We start from the raw sequence: 17,612 nt of genomic DNA on the forward strand, positions 1-17,612 counted from the left end.
TCGACCGTTAAACACGAGACCTTTATGAACGACGACGTTTTTGTTGCTGCCATCACCTTCATAAATATATTTTCCTTTTTTCTTCTTATTTCGACCTACCATGGCATATCAATATTAAGAAAAATAGAATATTATTTTGTTTGAGAATGTGTAGTGAATTTGGTTTGAAATACGACCGAAGAAACTGAAAGCAGCAATACTTCAGTTCTGTTCGAATTTGACAACTGTCACAATGCGTCGGCCATAGCTGTCTACACATCAAGTGGGGTACAGCAATGAAGACAGTAATTATTTTTCTGTGCCGTGTTAAAAGTGTTTCCTACATAAGTGTTGTGTTCGTTAAGTGCATTAGAGAGACAGCAGAAAAGTATGGATCATGGAAATAAAGAGTTAAGAGGAAAAGAAAGGTAAGTGACGATATATACTGTCATTTAGGAATCCGATGTACAACATGCAGATATAGATTTACAGCTATATGCACTTGTTCATATAGAAAACACACACATGTACATATAATCGTACACGCAGTACATACATCCTCGCATATACGCACATGGATACACACATACCCCTCCTACTCACGTACATAAATGCAATAAAGACACGTACATACATTCATGTACACACGTGTACACGCAACCATGTACATCATCCTTGCAAAAACGCTTATATGCTCAGACACGCACATGAGCATACAAACCTTATGCACATAAACACATAGGCAACACGCATGCATACATGCATGTACACACATACATGCATATATACACGTACATAATGATAATATACACGCACATGAATATGCACACGAACATGCATATATGCAGGTACAGTACATGCATCTGCACACTGGAATCATGTATATACGTGCATATATCCATACGTACAAAAACGTACATACATACATGATATATACACGCACATGATATACATACGCACATGAATCAACACACGTACCAGCAAATACATACTATGCGTACAGGAATGTACATGCGCAATGGGTTCATGTATCGTAATGGAAACACACACACACACACACACACACACACACACACACACACACACACACACACACACACACACACACACACACACACACACACACACACACACGAACATACATACACGCGCAAACACACATACACACACACACACACACACACACATACATACATACATGCTCAACTACTCAATTCTTTTCCCTCCCCCTCCTCGTCCCTGAGTTATTAGGGGTTGTATACAATTCACGTATATTAAAGTTAATTGTAATTTTATATTTTTCTATGGTAATATAAAAAATTGATGAATATAAGAAATCACGAGTCTGGTTTTTGTAGATTTCGACCGTTAGACACGTGACTTGTGAACGACGACGTTTTCATGTTGTCATCACATTTATAAATATTTATTTTACTTTTTTTCTTATTTTGATCTACAATATCATATCAACACTAAAAACTGAAAACAATATTTTTTGTTTGAGAATGTGTGTTGAGTTTGGTTTGAAATACGACCTAGGAAATTGAAAGACGCAATACTTATGTTCTCTTCGAATTTGGCAACTGCCACAGTGAGCCAGCCGTAGCTGTTTGCACATCAAGTGACAGCAATGAAGGCGTTTTCCATTCTGTGCCGTGTTCAAAGTGTTTTCTAAAGTAGTGTTAAGTGTTCCTAAATGGCAGAAAAGTATGGATCAAGGAGATGATTAATTAAGAGAAGAAAAGGTAAGTGAGTATGGATATTTTCATTTAGGAATTAATTGGAACTTTTAAACACAGTTATACATAAGGTGAATGTGTGCATACAAGCGTACACGCAATACATAGGTCTACATTCATACAATCATACATGTTTGCACATACATTTCACATGTATATGGACATGCGCATACATGAGTACACACATACCCCTCCTACTCGTATACATATGTACATTCAATACAGGCATGCAATTGTGTATATACATGCATTATACACACGCACACATACAAAAATGATGTACATAATTCATGCAAAAACACGTGTGCTTCCCAATATACATACACGAGCATGAAAATCGTACATGCATATACACGCATGCAACACATATGCATACACGCATATACATGAACACACGTACATGCAGGTACATACGTACATGAATATACACACGTAAAATCATATGCACACGTACATTCATATGCACAAGTACATTCATATGCACACGTACATGGACAGCACACATGTATATATAAACGTACACGTAGAATCATATGTACAAAAATATACGTGTATACATGATATACTGTACACACGCACATGCATGTACACGCGTCAACACACGTACAAGCATATGCACACGTACCAGCATATGCACACGTACCAGCATATACATACCGTACATACAGGCGTGTACATCCGTACATGCATATACACACATACGTATACACACGAACATACGTATACACACGTACATACGTATACACACACAATCCCCGGTAGTGCGGTTAAACTGTGCGTGTCTAGTATAGTAAATGTCTAGGACTCGGTCTCTGCACATGCACATACAGTTAGTAGAGTTCCCGGCTGCCACTACGGCGGTCCGGGTCCGAATCCCGCCCAGGGCTGAGATAATTTCAGTAAGGCTGCGCTATGGGTTGTTGCTCCAACTCATGGGGGAGGGGGTGTGCGTGTAAGGTCACATTACCCATAGATCGGTGATATGAGCTTTAAGCTCTCCTCAGAGAGGGAAATAGCTGTCGATCACGAGTCCAACACGTGATCCAAGGCCATGGTGAATACCACACCCTCACCCCTCCACACACACACAGCAGTTGTGGGGTTTAGGGTTGTATTTTTTTTTATTTCAAATGAACATTACTCTCTATTCAGTCATGTAATATATTTTGGTAAATGCGTGATTGTGGTTGAAGTTATACACGTGCCCACATGTGAGTGTATATTTACATGTTCGTCCATATGCGTTTCCATGTGCACTCGTGTACATATGTATACATGGATAATTTTTATGACAGTTGCATGCAGGGTTCGAACCCGCTATACTCGGCTATCCGTAAATTACCTGTACTGATAGCCGAGTATAGCGGGTTCGAACCCTGCATGCAACTGTCATAAAAATTATCGGTTTGATGTCGCTGCCATTAGCGTATTTCTCTCATATGTATACATACGCACAGGTGCATACATATACACACAATGTGGATGCACAGAAATACTTGCATCCACATATAGATACACACAAATACGTGCATCCACATATAGATACGCATAAATACGTGCATCCACACATAGATACGCATAAATACGTGCATCCACGCGCGCGCGCACACACACACACACACACACACACACACACACACACACACACACACACACACACACACACACACACACACACACAAAACGCACATACGCACGTACGGGCGCAGCAATTCAAGGAAGTTAATGGAAACACGGAGACAGACTCTCATGAGAATATATTTTTCAACAAGGAAAATACACACGCATGCACACGTTCCTACGCGAGTACACGCACACACACACACACACACACACACACACACACACACACACACACACACACACACACACACACACACACACACACATTTATAGAAGAGATCTGAAAAAGAATAGTTTTCCACACAGAGTGGTGGATATCTGGAATAAATTGGATGAGGAAACAGTGAGTGCAAGAATATACAAGAATTTAAGAACAAACTCGATGTTGCAAGATATAAAGACGGGTCACTACGAGCATAGCTCTCTTCCTGGAAGATACAACTAGGTAAATAAACACACACACGCACGCACGCACACCTATGCATCATTTTACTTGGACCGAAAAATGACACGAGTGTTTTGTTGTTGACAGTCCAGCTTATAAAGAGTAACAATGAAAAAATAAAAAAATAAAAGGAGAAAGATGACGAGTAAATAGATAAAACGAACAAAGAACAGGGCGATCCCACCCGAAAGTATGGCTTGCGTGGCACTCCGTGAACTGAGTCCTTGTTTACGTTATACTCCCCTATGGTTGACGTGATTATAGTAGCCCTACAACGCCTCCGCTCTCATCAAATGTTGACCCTCTTGATTAACAGATGAACATACTTCCTCATTTTCAATTTTTTTTTTTTAGATCTGTTTGAACTAAGAGGTTAATTTCAGAACGGTAGATATACTATCACCTAATGAACAACAAAAATACATTTTGTTCATATAGATCCCATTTTCATATTAATGAAAATCAATTAAAAATGCAAACAATGTATTGTTTTTCATAGGTGGATGTTAGAGGATATTTTTTATGATATATTTTGATAAGGACTACTGTATCATTGTTTATTGTATTCTGGACTAACTAATTCAAGTTTTGCATAATTCTTTTTATGATAATCTGTGAAAGTGTGTGGGATTCGAACCCGCGTCTAGGAAATTGCGAGACCAGCTCACTTCCGAATGAGGCATCACCGATAGGGGGGGGAAGAATAAGTAAATAAAACATAAAAGAAATATTAAGAAGAGTAATCTAATTTTCTTACCGAAAAAGGAATGAATATTTTAATATTTTCTCAGATTCAAGAAAGTGACCTATATGGAAATAATTGATTTTCGAGAGTGAGCCTTTGAGTATATATTAATAGAATTTTTTCTTCTCGTTTCTTCTTAAGCTCCTTTTAGGATCTGCTTCCTGCTTTTAAACCTGGGCCTTCCATCACTGCTTTTTAATTATGTCACGTAATTTAAGCGTTCACTCGGCTTCCGTTCATTTTGCACCGAATGAAACGCTGGCGTGGGGAAATGAACAACGTGTAAGGGAACTTCTACTCGGGAGCAATTTGTCACAAGAAATAGTGTCTGGTGCTTCGTCCGTCTTTTTCAACTCTGCCTTATGGAGAGAAGCTCACGACCTCACCATCCCGCTCCTACGCAGTGGGAAGTGAGAAACCCCAGGTAAGGGGTTGCGTTTTTTTTTCTCTCTCTCGGTGTTGGGTCTCCTTCCCTTGCATGGCCAGGGATGTCGGGAGCCAACGCAGCAACCCACAGCGGGTTCCGGGCCTCGAACTCACGACCACCTGCTCAGGAGTTCGACACGGTATCTACTGGACTACCACGCAGCCCAGAAGCACCCAGGGAGTATCTCAGTGGCTCACCTAACTCTTACCTACGTCTCCAGCTTTGACTTTTAGTTGGGCGCCGCGCGGTCGGCATTCTTCATAAAACTCGCGAAGTACTTTTCGACACAATTCCGAACTTGACTTGCTTGACGGATGACCTCTGCCTTGCTCTGGAGTCTTTCAGAATAGTGGTTACTCGAAGATTTTTGTTCTGGGTTAGGTTAGAACGTTTAAGGTTATGTAAGGTTAAGATTCGGTAAATTTTAAATTATGTAAGGTTAAGTGAGGATAGGTTAGGTTAAGTGAGATTAGTGCAGGGTATTTTAGGTTAAGTTAGGAAAGGTTTGGACAACTTAGGTTAGGTTGGGACACCACGTTATGTGAGATTAGGTTATAAAAGCTCCGATTTTAACGAAGTTTAGAAGGACTGGTATTTCCCATCAGTTGATTAACCATTAAAATTTGGCTAGAACATTCTAAAGACAGATAAGGTGGTGAAAACGTTATAAAGATATTTAAATTACCTTTATATTCATTTGCATGTTTTCTTAAGATTTTAATATAAATAGTACATGCAAATACATATTGTATATGAATGTATATGTATATATATATATATATATATATATATATATATTTTTTTTAATCTTTCCTGGCCTTTGTTTATGCACGAGTATTCCTTTCTCTTGTAACATTTTCCAAATTTTTGCAGTCTCGTTTCCAATATATCCATACTCTTTTCAGTCACGTTTTTCCCATTACAACCTCGTACTTCCAAAACTTTTCATTACTTCCGTTCTAGTTCATATTTTTTTCATTCGTTCTCTTTTTCATTTTCCATAATTAGTCTTCCGGATCGCTTGACATTTTTTGGTTAGAATTTCTGTCGCTATGACTCCAATCCTACTCCACGTGGTGATGGTGGTTGTATCCCAAGAGCTTAATAAAATGTACACTAAATCGCTCTTGAAGTGTAGTGCGACGATTTCCTTTGTATTCTCTTTGTGTGTTTCTATTTCTGTAGTCTTTGTAATATGTTAATTTTATTTCATTATTTACTTAAAAGTATATGAATGCTCGCTGGCCGAGAGGGTAAGGGCGTCGCTACCCGTGGCGAAGGTTGAGGTGATGGCAGTTCGAACCCTGCCACTGGCGAGCTGGACCCAGGGCATGGTTCATTAAATTCCACGCTACAAAGGCCTCTGTAAGGGGCACCTTCCTAGCCTTCTGATAGCGGGGTGGGTGTTGTGACGTTAAAGGGAAAATTATATATCCTAAGTGTAGTGTAGGCCTTATGGTCTCTTGCAGTCTCCTTCATTCTTATGTTCTTAAGTGTATGTCTAATTCGTTTTTAAGTACAATACAATGATTTCCTCTATATTATGTGAATATGTTTCATCTCCAATATTTTTTGTAATTCTATTTTATTTTTTCTATACTCTGTGTAGACAAACCTGATATATTTTCCGTTCGTTTCGCTTCCTAATAGTTAATTGATTTATTGGTAGGCTGATTAATTGATTAATCAATTAATCGATTAATTGCATGGCGACCAGGTAAAATATTTTGATATTTCCAGCGCTGAATTATCTCTATATCATCACGAAATGGTTTTATTTTGTTCGTGCAGTGTTTGCGAAAAATTATACACAATTTTTTGTTTTGTTTTTTCGGTGAATAAAACCTGGGTGGTGGTTTGGGTTTGCCATTTTTTTCCTCTTCCCTTTCTTTCCTTCGTTCTGCCGATTTCATCGATTTTTGACACGCGTCAATATATATATATATATATATATATATATATATATATATATATATATATATATATATACACACATATGATTTTGTGTGTGTGTATTTGTGCGTGTGCCCCCACAAACCTCACCCACTACATCTGTTTTTATCATATTTTTGGTTGTATGTTTATTCTTTGTTTTTTAGATGGACCTTTTTAACCCCAGAAGGAGTGTAGCTTGTCCTTGGACTTCTCTCTTTGCTCATGTTCGTCAAAGGGGTAAAAAGGAACGCCCTTATTGACAAACTTAATATTTCTTTACAACTTACTTGGAAGTCAATTCATTAGCTTTTGATGTTATTAGATATTACAGTGTAAATATTCTTTGCTTGAGCATTTTCCACTTTGTTTTATATCGACTAACGTTTGTTATTCCATATACTTTTCTTTTCCAATCTTTATCTCTTCTTTCCTTATTCTGTTTTCACTAAGCTTCGGCCTTCGTTTCATTTTATCATATCTATTTGCATAATCATTCTACTTGTCATGGTAAGATGACTTTCGTATCAACATGGTCCTTTACAACGCAAGAAACTGTTTGTCATCTTCATCTGAGGCGCAACCTCGGCATGTCCTATTAACTCGGCCATATGACTTCTGCGGAACACATTAACGACACCAACACTCTGCGACACCAGAACATCTCTGCTCAGACCAGAGTCATAACAACTCTCATATTCATTCCCCCCTTTGTCATTCGCGGCAGCTGCGTCGTATATCACCTTGAAGGCATTATGCTCCACGCAGACCTCGACTTTGTGGAAGAAAAAGAGGAGAAAAATAAGTGATTAAGCAACTGATCCGGCTGGTGGCGCGTATGATTTGAAAACCGCGTCTCGAGAGGACTTCGCGTCGCGCCGGGAACCTTTTTACGAGGTCTTGCTCTTCGGCTAAGAACCTCATTCAAGGTTTACGGTGCTTCGGGGACGGAGGTGCCTCCTGGTGGCTTCCATATCGCGGAGCGTGGATTAATGTCTTCCAATTGGCCCCCAGCATTCAAAGAAGGGAAAGGTGCCACGCTCCTTTTTGGGATGAAATCTTACGAAGATTGGTTTCCTGTCTTTTCTTAGCCACGTCATGCGTAGTCAGTAGTATTTATGTAATAAATCATATTGATCACTCTTGTTCGGAGTGCAGGGATGGTATTGATGGAGTAATGGGGTGGAGGTAGTGGTCAGTATATATTGTCAGTGATACTGCTTGTTTAGAGTGATTTATGATAACACTATGTCATGTGTGTGTGCCTCAAACTATAAGGAAGTAGATTTAATTTGGAAGTGGGTAGAAACTACTTCGCCAACCGTGTAGTTCATGAATGGAATAAACTTCCTGCAGAGGTAGTGCAATGCAGTTCAGTTCGAAGGTTTAAGATTCATTTAGATAAAAACCTAAGCAAGATGCTGTCATGCCTGCCATTTATTTTATATTATTTCTTTCTTTGGTATTATTTGTCTGTTTATTATTTGCTTGATTTTCATTTATTATTATTTATGTAAATTTATTATTATTTAACAATTTACCTGTTTATTATATTATTATTAATGTTATTAATTTTTTTATTTATTTATCATTATATATATATATATATATATATATATATATATATATATATATATATATATATATTTTGCGTCCGACCTAGTTATGGACCAAAAGGTTTCCTGTCGGCATGCTCCGCCTTTGTAATACTTTGTGTGTGTGTGCGTGCGCGTGCGTGCGTGCATAACGGATTAAGGTTTACAAATACCAAAGTATAAAGGCCGTAGAACTTTACATAGAAAAAGGCTCCCTCTAACTCAAAAAACCGCGAATAAATCGGAGCTATGAAATTTTGACTATACAGAATCAAACTAATCAACTATAGAGCGTATGCTACTGTGGATCGTTGGTTTCTATCTCGCATGAATAAAGGTATTAAATTGGGTTAAGGGCTATAATAAGGCTGATGCAGGCAAGGTCATCATATTAAGACAGCAGGGCAAGAACTGGTTTACCAACAAAGTGGTTAACGAATGTAATAAACTTAGTAACCATGAAGTGAGCACTGAAACGATTGGTTGTTGTTGTTGTCGTTCCCTAGACTGTCTGTCCGAGCAGTCCCGTCTCCCCAAGGAAGGCCACAGCCGAAACTGGGTTTTCCCACAAATCCTTTATAGAGTGTATGTTGTGTTGTTTGCGTGTATGATTGTGTATAATGCAGTCTTCCATTATGTGTTGTATGGTATGGGGTGAAGTGTTACATCCTGGGCAGCTGTTCACAACACGGTCGTCCAGCCTCTTCTGGTAGCTTAGAAGTGCTGGGTGGTGACCGCATCGCAGTCTGGCCAAGTGGACTCTGTCCTTACGTGGGAGAGAGGATTCAGAAGGGTGGATATCAGGGGGTCTGGCATGCAGCAGTGTGTTGTCTTTCAGTGTGTTAATGGAGCGGTGAGTGATATGATTATGAATATGTTTCCGGAGGCTGGTATTTGGTGGTTGTGGAGGAAGAGAAGAGAGTATCTGTGTGTAATAAAGGTCTTTGGGTGTAGTTTTAATGTTTCTTGGTGTGTGTGGGTGTTCTGCTATGTAGTGTAGCGGGTGTGATGTGTTTGTGGTGGCTGCAGCAAGTGTTTGTGTGCCTCTCATGTCGAGGTGGTCCTTGACTTTGAGGACTTTTGTTTCATGGTGTAAATGGTCTGTAGGTGATGTATTTGTGCAGCCTGTAATTGTTTTTAGGGCTTTGTTTTGTATGATTTGAAGGGTGTTGTGGTGTGTCTCACTGAGATTAGGAGCCCATGCAGGACTCGCATAATTCATCACTGAGCGTATGCATTGTTTGTATATTGTTATATTAGTTTCTTTTTGTCCAAATGTTGTTCCAGTGATTGACTTAAGTGCGTTAAGTCTAGGTGTGCATTTGTTTTTTATGTTTGTGAGGTGTTGTTTGAAAGACATGGATGTATCGTATGTTACACCAAGAATTTTCGGTGTGTTTGTGTGTGGTATTAGAGTGTTGTTGATGTAGAGATGAGGTATGTATTTGTGTTCTATTGTCCAGTTGGTGAGAAGTGTTGCTGTAGATTTGGTTGGAGCTATTTTGAGTCTGTTTGTGATGAACCATGTGTTGAGTGTGTCAAGGTAAGGCTGGATTATTTCTGCAGTTTTGTCTGTGTTACGATGTGCGCATGTGATTGTCACGTCGTCCGCGCAGGAAGAGACTTGCATCCCTGAGGCGTCCGGCGCGGGCAAGTCATGCATGTATAGATTAAATAATGTGGGGGATAGAACCGAGCCCTGTGGTACTCCGTTCTTAATGTTTCCGATGTGCGATGATTGGCCATTATATGACACATGAGCACTCCTGCCTGCCAGACAACCGGCCAGCCATCTTTTGGTGCTATTGTGCATGTCTGTGTTATACATTTTATTTGTTAGGTTGTGGCGGGGGATAGCATCAAAAGCTTTACTAATGTCCAATGTTATAAGAAGTGTTCTGTGGTGGGGCCTATCTGAATTGATGCCATCTAAAATTCTTTGTGTGAGTTTTGTCAGAAGAGTGTTTGTGGAGTGTAGTGGCCTAAAACCGTGTTGTGAGTCAGCAAGGGGAATATATGGTGTGACAAGTTTAAGTATTAGGCGTTCAATGACTTTAGAGGGGGTGCAGAGAAGTGTGATTGGGCGGTGCGATGTTGGGATTGTTGGGTCTTTGTTCGGTTTTGGAATGGTGATTATTTTACCATGTTTCCAGATGTCGGGTATTGTGTTGTGTGAATAGCTGTAGTTTGCAATGTTTGTGAGTGCGTGTATACCTTGTGGTCCAATGTGTTTTAGGTGTATGTTGCTTATGTTATCAGGGCCACAGGCAGATGAGTGCTTGAGACTATGTAATATGAGTTTTGTCTGACTGTCTATGAAGGGTGTATAGTCTGAGTCTGTGGGAAAGTCTTTCTTACGTCGAATGGTGCGTCGGTCGTCAGGGTGAGATGTAAGATGGCTCGTCTGTGCAAAATGACGTATGAGTGCGTTTGCTTGTTGTCTGTTTGAGGGTAGATTATCTGTTGTTGTGATTATTGCAGCGTGAGAGCGTGTAGTGTTAGTGTTGGATAGTGTGATGCTGTTGAGTGTTTTGTACAATTTGCTGGTGTTTGTTTTGTGATCAAGTGTATTGATAAAGTTTTGCCAATTTTGTGTTTTTTGTTCATGTATTTTATTGGCAATCACAGTGTTTAGTGTTTGTATTTGGTCTGCTATGTTTTGAGGGATAGGTGTGGGGGTATCGTGTTTAAGTGTGTCACGTTGTCTGATGAGGCCTTGGATTTCTGGTGTGAAGTTGGGGTTGTGTGATTTTCTGTTGCCTCTAGGGATGTATCTCTTGTCTGCGTTTTGTATGATTGTATTAAAAGCGTGCACAGCATTGTTTATGTTTGTGATTGGTGTACTGTTAAGTGTTTCAAAATGTTGTTCTGTCTCTTCATTAAAGGCTTCCCAGTTAGCTCTCTTGTAATTGGTGTAAGTGTGTCTGTGGCCAGCTGGGGTGCATCTTGTTTTGGTGGTGATGATGATTGGAAGGTGGTCAGAACCAAGGGCTCCGACCACTCTCCATGATGTTGTTGGGGTTAGGCAGGGGGAGCAAAAGGTGATATCAGGAGAGGAGGGAGTGTAGAGGGCTTGGTATGGGATATGTGTATGATTATGCGTGTTGTTCATGATAGTCAATGAGTCGAATTGAGTCTGTATATCAAGCCCTCTGTCTGTGTCAGGGTTGTCGACAAACCAGTCAGACGACTTGGCGTTGAAGTCACCACCCATGATCAGGTTTTTGGAACTGTGGGGGATGATTGGGGGGGAATGTACATGTTAACTATTGTTAGTGTTGAATTGTTGCCTGTGCGGATACGAATGGATTGGGTTTCTGTTGTGTTATCTGTGGTAGGGAGGAGAATTTTGGTTGTGGCACTTGTGTCCACAAAACAGATGGAATGGTGGATCAGGGTGATGAGTCCACCGCCATTGCCGTCAGTCCGGTCTTGTCTGATGGTGGTGTAATTATGAAATGATGGTGTTTTGTGTGAGTGTCTTAATTTTGTTTCTTGTAGAATTGCAATGTGTATGTTGTGTTGTTTAAGAAAGTGTTCAAGTTCATGTTTTTTAGTGTTTATACCGTCAATGTTGTGTTGTAATATGTTGATGTTGTGTGTTTTGTATGTGTTGTATGTTGCCGTTTGGGGTTGAGGTTGGGGTGGTAGTGGGGAAGGTGTAGGATCTGGGTCAGAGGGGGGGAAAGGAGAGATCGGGGACAAAGGAAGGGGAGTACTAATCGGGGGTAAGGGCAAAGGGAAATTGTGAGTGGGTAAGGGTGTTGGCCGTGGTTGGGGAGGTGGGATTGGGGTTACTGGAGGGCAGGTAGAACATGTCCAAGTGTTTGTGTATTGGTTTGTGTCAGCAAGTGTTGTACAAGTGAGGTGGGCCCAGTTTTTGCACATATTGCACTGAACTGAGCCCTTTGTCTGTCTGCTCGAAGTAATGGGTTTAGAGCATGTTGGGCATGTGTATTTTGTGGTGGGCCCAGGATTGCTCTCTACATCTCCGGCTAAAAGTAGAAGAAGAGGGGTGATCGCCGGAAAATGACCCCTCAGTGCAGAAAAAACGTAACATTGTGTGTTGGAAAAAAAAAGGATTGTGGTACTCCCCCAGGTAGGCGTAGCTCCTCCTTGGGGATCGGTGCCATCTGCGTAGAGCTGATGGCCAGGGGTAGATGCTGCTGTTTGGCCCCCAACTCTTGGGGTTGGGGGGTGGTCCCACGACGTAGACGTTGCAGCTCCCCTGGTTGTTTTAAGAGATGATGAGATAATTTTATGGATAAGAATTACAGGTGGTAAGGGACATGGGAACTTCCTAGTGTTAGGCCTTATGGTCTCTTGCAGTCTCCTGCATTCTTAGGTTCGTATGTATGTTCTTTTCAATACATGGGGACGTATTCTAATCCACAGTGAAATGCATTTATTAACGCATCGAAGAATTAAAATATTTAGTACTGGATATGAAAATATGTTTCTTAGAATGAGTCTGGACCATTACTTGCGTATCTAAGTGCGCTGGTGGTGTCATCGGAAACGTGCTGGTCTCTCGTTTAGTTGTGGGTTCGAATCCCGCACTGTTCTCCAATTCCCAGGAATGACTGTTAGATACCAGCTTCAACAGTCCCCAAAGCGCATTACAGGCAAATGTGACGTGTGTTCGGCCGCAGCTACTCAGCGCCTCCTGGCGTAGGCTCTTAACCATCACCTTGGGGATTGGTCAGTGGCTCTCAGCCTTGGGGTCATGACCCCTAAGAGAGCAATGAAGAGAATTTAGGGAGGACTTTCCTGCTGTTAAAAATAATACATTTCTACAGAATCTAGTCTTGTGATGTAAGTTAAACATATCACATAAATCTATTAATATAAGATAATTATGATTGTCAACTAAAGCAAAGGACTTCTATTCAGCGTTTTGTTTTGTCAATTTATTTTTTATTTATTCAATTATTCATTTATTTATTTTTGGCGGGGAGGGTTTTAGGAGGAAGAGGAACCACACGAATTTTGAGAATCCATGAAGGAGGGGGGGAAATGGAGTGAAAGATGTCGAGAACCTCTGGTGTACGTCAACCGATCTGAGATGCTGTCCGTCGACAGTAGGATTCTCAGTGTTGCTGCTATGCAGATGGAGGATACATTAATTATTATCGGATACGTTATTGGGAAAGTAACTCACGAAGTCATAAATCTGAGCTCGACCAAGACGTGAAACCATTCCTCACGGCTTCGATCTTCATCGTCGTTCTCGCGTTCGCTCATCACTCCTTCGCCCTTCCCCACTTCCCCCCTTCCCCCTCTGTTGCCCTTCCTCGACTTCGGACTTCTTGCTCCTCCTCGTTGGCTTCAGCCTCTTGACCCTCCTCCTTGACCTCTTGGGCAAATTTAGGTTTAAGAAGGAAATAAGCAAGAACTGGTTTACCAACAGAGTGGTTAACAAATGGAATAGACTTAGTAACCATGTAGCGAGCGTTGGAAACAATTAGTGGCTTTAAGAGAAGATTAGATAATTTTATGGATAGCAGTGGTATGTGGTAAATTACATGGAACTGCCTAGTGTAGGCCTTATGGTCTTTTGCAGTCACCTCCATTCTTATGTTGTTGTGTTCCTTGTCCTTCCTCTTGACTCCTTGGCCACCTCCTTCCCACCCATATCTCTCCACGCGCTGCCCCCTCCCTCACTGTATCCCCTCCCATGCCCTTCCCACCTCCCACACCTTGCCCCCCTCCCACGCCTTGCCCCCCTCCCATATCTTGCCCCCTCCCATATCTTGCCCCCTCCCACACCTTGCCCCCCTCCCACACCTTGCCCCTATCCCACACTTTGCCCCTATCCCACACCTTGCCCCTATCCCACACTTTGCCCCTATCCCACACTTTGCCCCCTGCCACGCCTTGCCCCCCTCCCACGCCATGCCCCCCTCCCACGCCATGCCCCCCTCCCACGCCATGCCCCCCTCCCACGCCTTGCCCCCTCCCACGCCTTGCCCCCTCCCATACCTTGCCCCCTCCCATACCTTGCCCCCTCCCATACCTTGCCCCCCTCCCATACCTTGCCCCCTCCCATACCTTGCCCCCCTCCCATACCTTGCCCCCTCCCGTACCTTGCCCCCCTCCCATACCTTGCCCACTCCCATACCTTGCCCCCCTCCCATACTTTGTCCCCCTCCCATACCTTGCCCCCTCCCACACCTTGCCCCCTCCCGTACCTTGCCCCCTCCCACACCTTGTCCCCTCCCACACCTTGCCCCCTCCCACACCTTGTCCCCTCCCACACCTTGCCCCCCTCCCACACCTTGCCCCCCTCCCACACCTTGCCCCTCTCCCACGCCTTCTCACACCTTTTTCCATTTCCATCACCTTTCCCCATCTCACACATTGCCCCCTCCCACCCCTTCTCCCCCCACCCCTTCTCCCCCCACCCCTTCTCCCCCCACCCCTTCTCCCCCCACCCCTTCTCCCCCCACCCCTTCTCCCCCCCACACCTTGCCCCTCCCACACCTTGCCCCTCCCACACCTTGCCCCTCCCACACCTTGCCCCTCCCACACCTTGCCCCTCCCACACCCTTCCCCCTCCCACACCCTTCCCCCTCCCACACCCTTCCCCCTCCCACACCCTTCCCCCTCCCACACCCTTCCCCCTCCCACACCCTTCCCCCTCCCACACCCTTCCCCCTCCCACACCCTTCCCCCTCCCATCCCACACCTTGCCCCCTCCCACACCTTGTCCCCTCTCACATCTTACCCCCTCCCATCCCACACCTTGTCCCCTCCCACACCTTTTCCCCTCTCACATCTTACCCCCTCCCACACCCTTCCCCCTCCCACACCCTTCCCCCTCCCACACCCTTCCCCCTCCCACACCCTTCCCCCTCCCACACCCTTCCCCTCTCCCACTCCCTTCCCCTCTCCCACTCCCTTCCCCTCTCCCACACCCTTCCCCTCTCCCACACCCTTCCCATCTTCCACTCCCTTCCCTCTCCCACACCCTTCCCCTCTCCCACACCCTTCCCCTTCCCCTCTCCCACACCCTTCCCCCTCCCACACCCTTCCCCCTCCCACACCCTTCCCCTCCCACACCTTACCCCCTCCCACACCTTACCCCCTCCCACACCTTACCCCCTCCCACACCTTACCCCCTCCCACACCTTACCCCCCACACCCTACCCACACCTTACCCCCCACACCCTACCACCCACACCCTACCCACACCTTACCCCCCACACCCTACCCACACCTTACCCCCCACACCCTACCCACTACTGTACCTCTCCCTACCCACTACTGTACCTCTCCCTACCCACTACTGTACCTCTCCCTACCCACTACTGTACCTCTCCCTACCATACCCTCCCTACCATACTCTCCCTACCATACCTCTCCCTACCATACCATACCCTCCCCCTACCATCTCCCTACCTACCCTCTACACCTCTCCCTACCATACCCTCCCCCTACCATACCCTCCCTACCATACCCTCCCCCTACCATACCCTCCCCCTACCATACCTTACTCCCTCCTACACTGCCCCTTCCACACCCTGCCCCTTCCACACCCTGCCCCTTCCACACCCTGCCCCTTCCATACCCTGCCCCTTCCATACCCTCCCCCTTCCATTCCCTCCCCCTTCCATTCCCTCCCCCTTCCATTCCCGGCCTCTTCCACACCCTGCCCCATTCCACTCCCTGCCCTCACCCCACATCTTACCTCCCTCTCACACCTTGCCCCCCTCCTACACTTTACCCCCTCCCACACATTGTCCCTCCCGCAGCTTGCCCCTCCCGTACCTTTCCCCTTCCCACACTTTACCTTCCTCTCGTATCTTTCCCCCTCCCACACCTTGCCCCCATCCACGCCTGGCCTCACCCCACATCTTACACCCCTCTCACACCTTGCCCCCTTCCCACATATTGCCCCTCCCGCAACTTGCCCCCTCTCACACTTTACATTCCTCCCACATCTTGCCCCCTCTCACACTTTACATTCCTCCCACATCTTGCCCCCTCTCACACTTTACATTCCTCCCACATCTTGCCCCCTCTCACACTTTACATTCCTCCCACATCTTGCCCCCTCTCACACTTTACATTCCTCCCACACCTCTCCCCCACCCTTCCCCGTCCCATCCACTTCCCCCTGCCACCTGCTCAACAACCTCTCGGCCCGTTGCCCTTTCTGCCCCCCGCCCCAAGTCCCAGACCCCACTCCCCGTGTCCCTGTTATCATAGTTGTCCCCTCAGCATATTGTCCTTCTTTGTCCTTTGAACTTCGTCCCCTTGCCCCCGGCTTCCGCCCCTTTCTCTGTGGGCGGTTTCTCTGTTCCCCTCGCCCCCCTCGCCCCATAGCTTGTCCTTCCTTCCTTCCTTCCTCCTCTCTCGATCCTTTCTCCCGTCTTCCATCGCCCTCCGCACCCTTCGCCCCCACCTTCATTCTTTCTAAAGTCCTTGGGTCCTTATTATTTCATGATTTTCCGCCAACTTCCTTTCATCAGTCATCTTCATCCCCTCTTGTCATCATCCATTCCTACGAAGTTCGCCCTTAAATATCGCCAATCCCCATTTCGTTTTATACCTCGGTCGTAATTCCCGTCCCCCTCGTCCCTCCCCCCCTTCCACCGTCAGTGATAACTCCTTAACTTTCTACTTCTTCTCTCCTCGTATCTCATTCCTCGCTCCTTTGTGTTGATCCTTACGGACCCCTGTCCCAAGGCTCAAAGTCCTTGATCTCCTACACCCACGGAGCTCACCTATTTCTCTCGCATCCACCCACTGTCTTATAGATCAAGCTCGCGGCTCGCAAATTGAACTTAACCAAACATCTATTGACACTATGCATTTCCCCGTAATACACAGGCGCGACGCGATAGTCCGTCTATCGGGACGCGTCCCTCTGTGTTTGAACAACTCGAATATAATTATCGGCGTCCCATTGCCTTCCCAGTCACATTGGATTTGTCTTGGCACAATAGGATGATACTCAGTTTACTAGTAAGTATTCTTCAACCGATAAATTCGTTGTGTTATTGGCGCGTTGCTTTCGCTGAAGAGACTTCGAGTCGAATTGGCAGGAATGATTATTTCTTAAACCAAAATGTGGATCCACAAGAAATATAAATCATTTCGTACAATTAACGGGTTTTACAAG

General features: G+C 44.4%; 1 protein-coding gene across 2 annotated transcripts in view; it reads left to right on the plus strand.

Moving 5' to 3' along the window:
- Positions 1–251: 251 nt before the first annotated feature.
- The window catches only part of LOC143033404 (zwei Ig domain protein zig-8-like), a gene marked incomplete in the record, with an annotated part of 856,967 nt that continues 839,606 nt past the window's right edge, over positions 252–17,612 (plus strand). For both annotated transcript variants that reach the window (XM_076198788.1, XM_076198789.1), the window contains 1 exon segment: positions 252–407.

The sequence above is a fragment of the Oratosquilla oratoria genome, chromosome 15, assembly GCF_046742065.1.
Source record: "Oratosquilla oratoria isolate Oo_2021 chromosome 15, ASM4674206v1, whole genome shotgun sequence".
NCBI lineage: Eukaryota > Metazoa > Arthropoda > Malacostraca > Stomatopoda > Squillidae > Oratosquilla > Oratosquilla oratoria.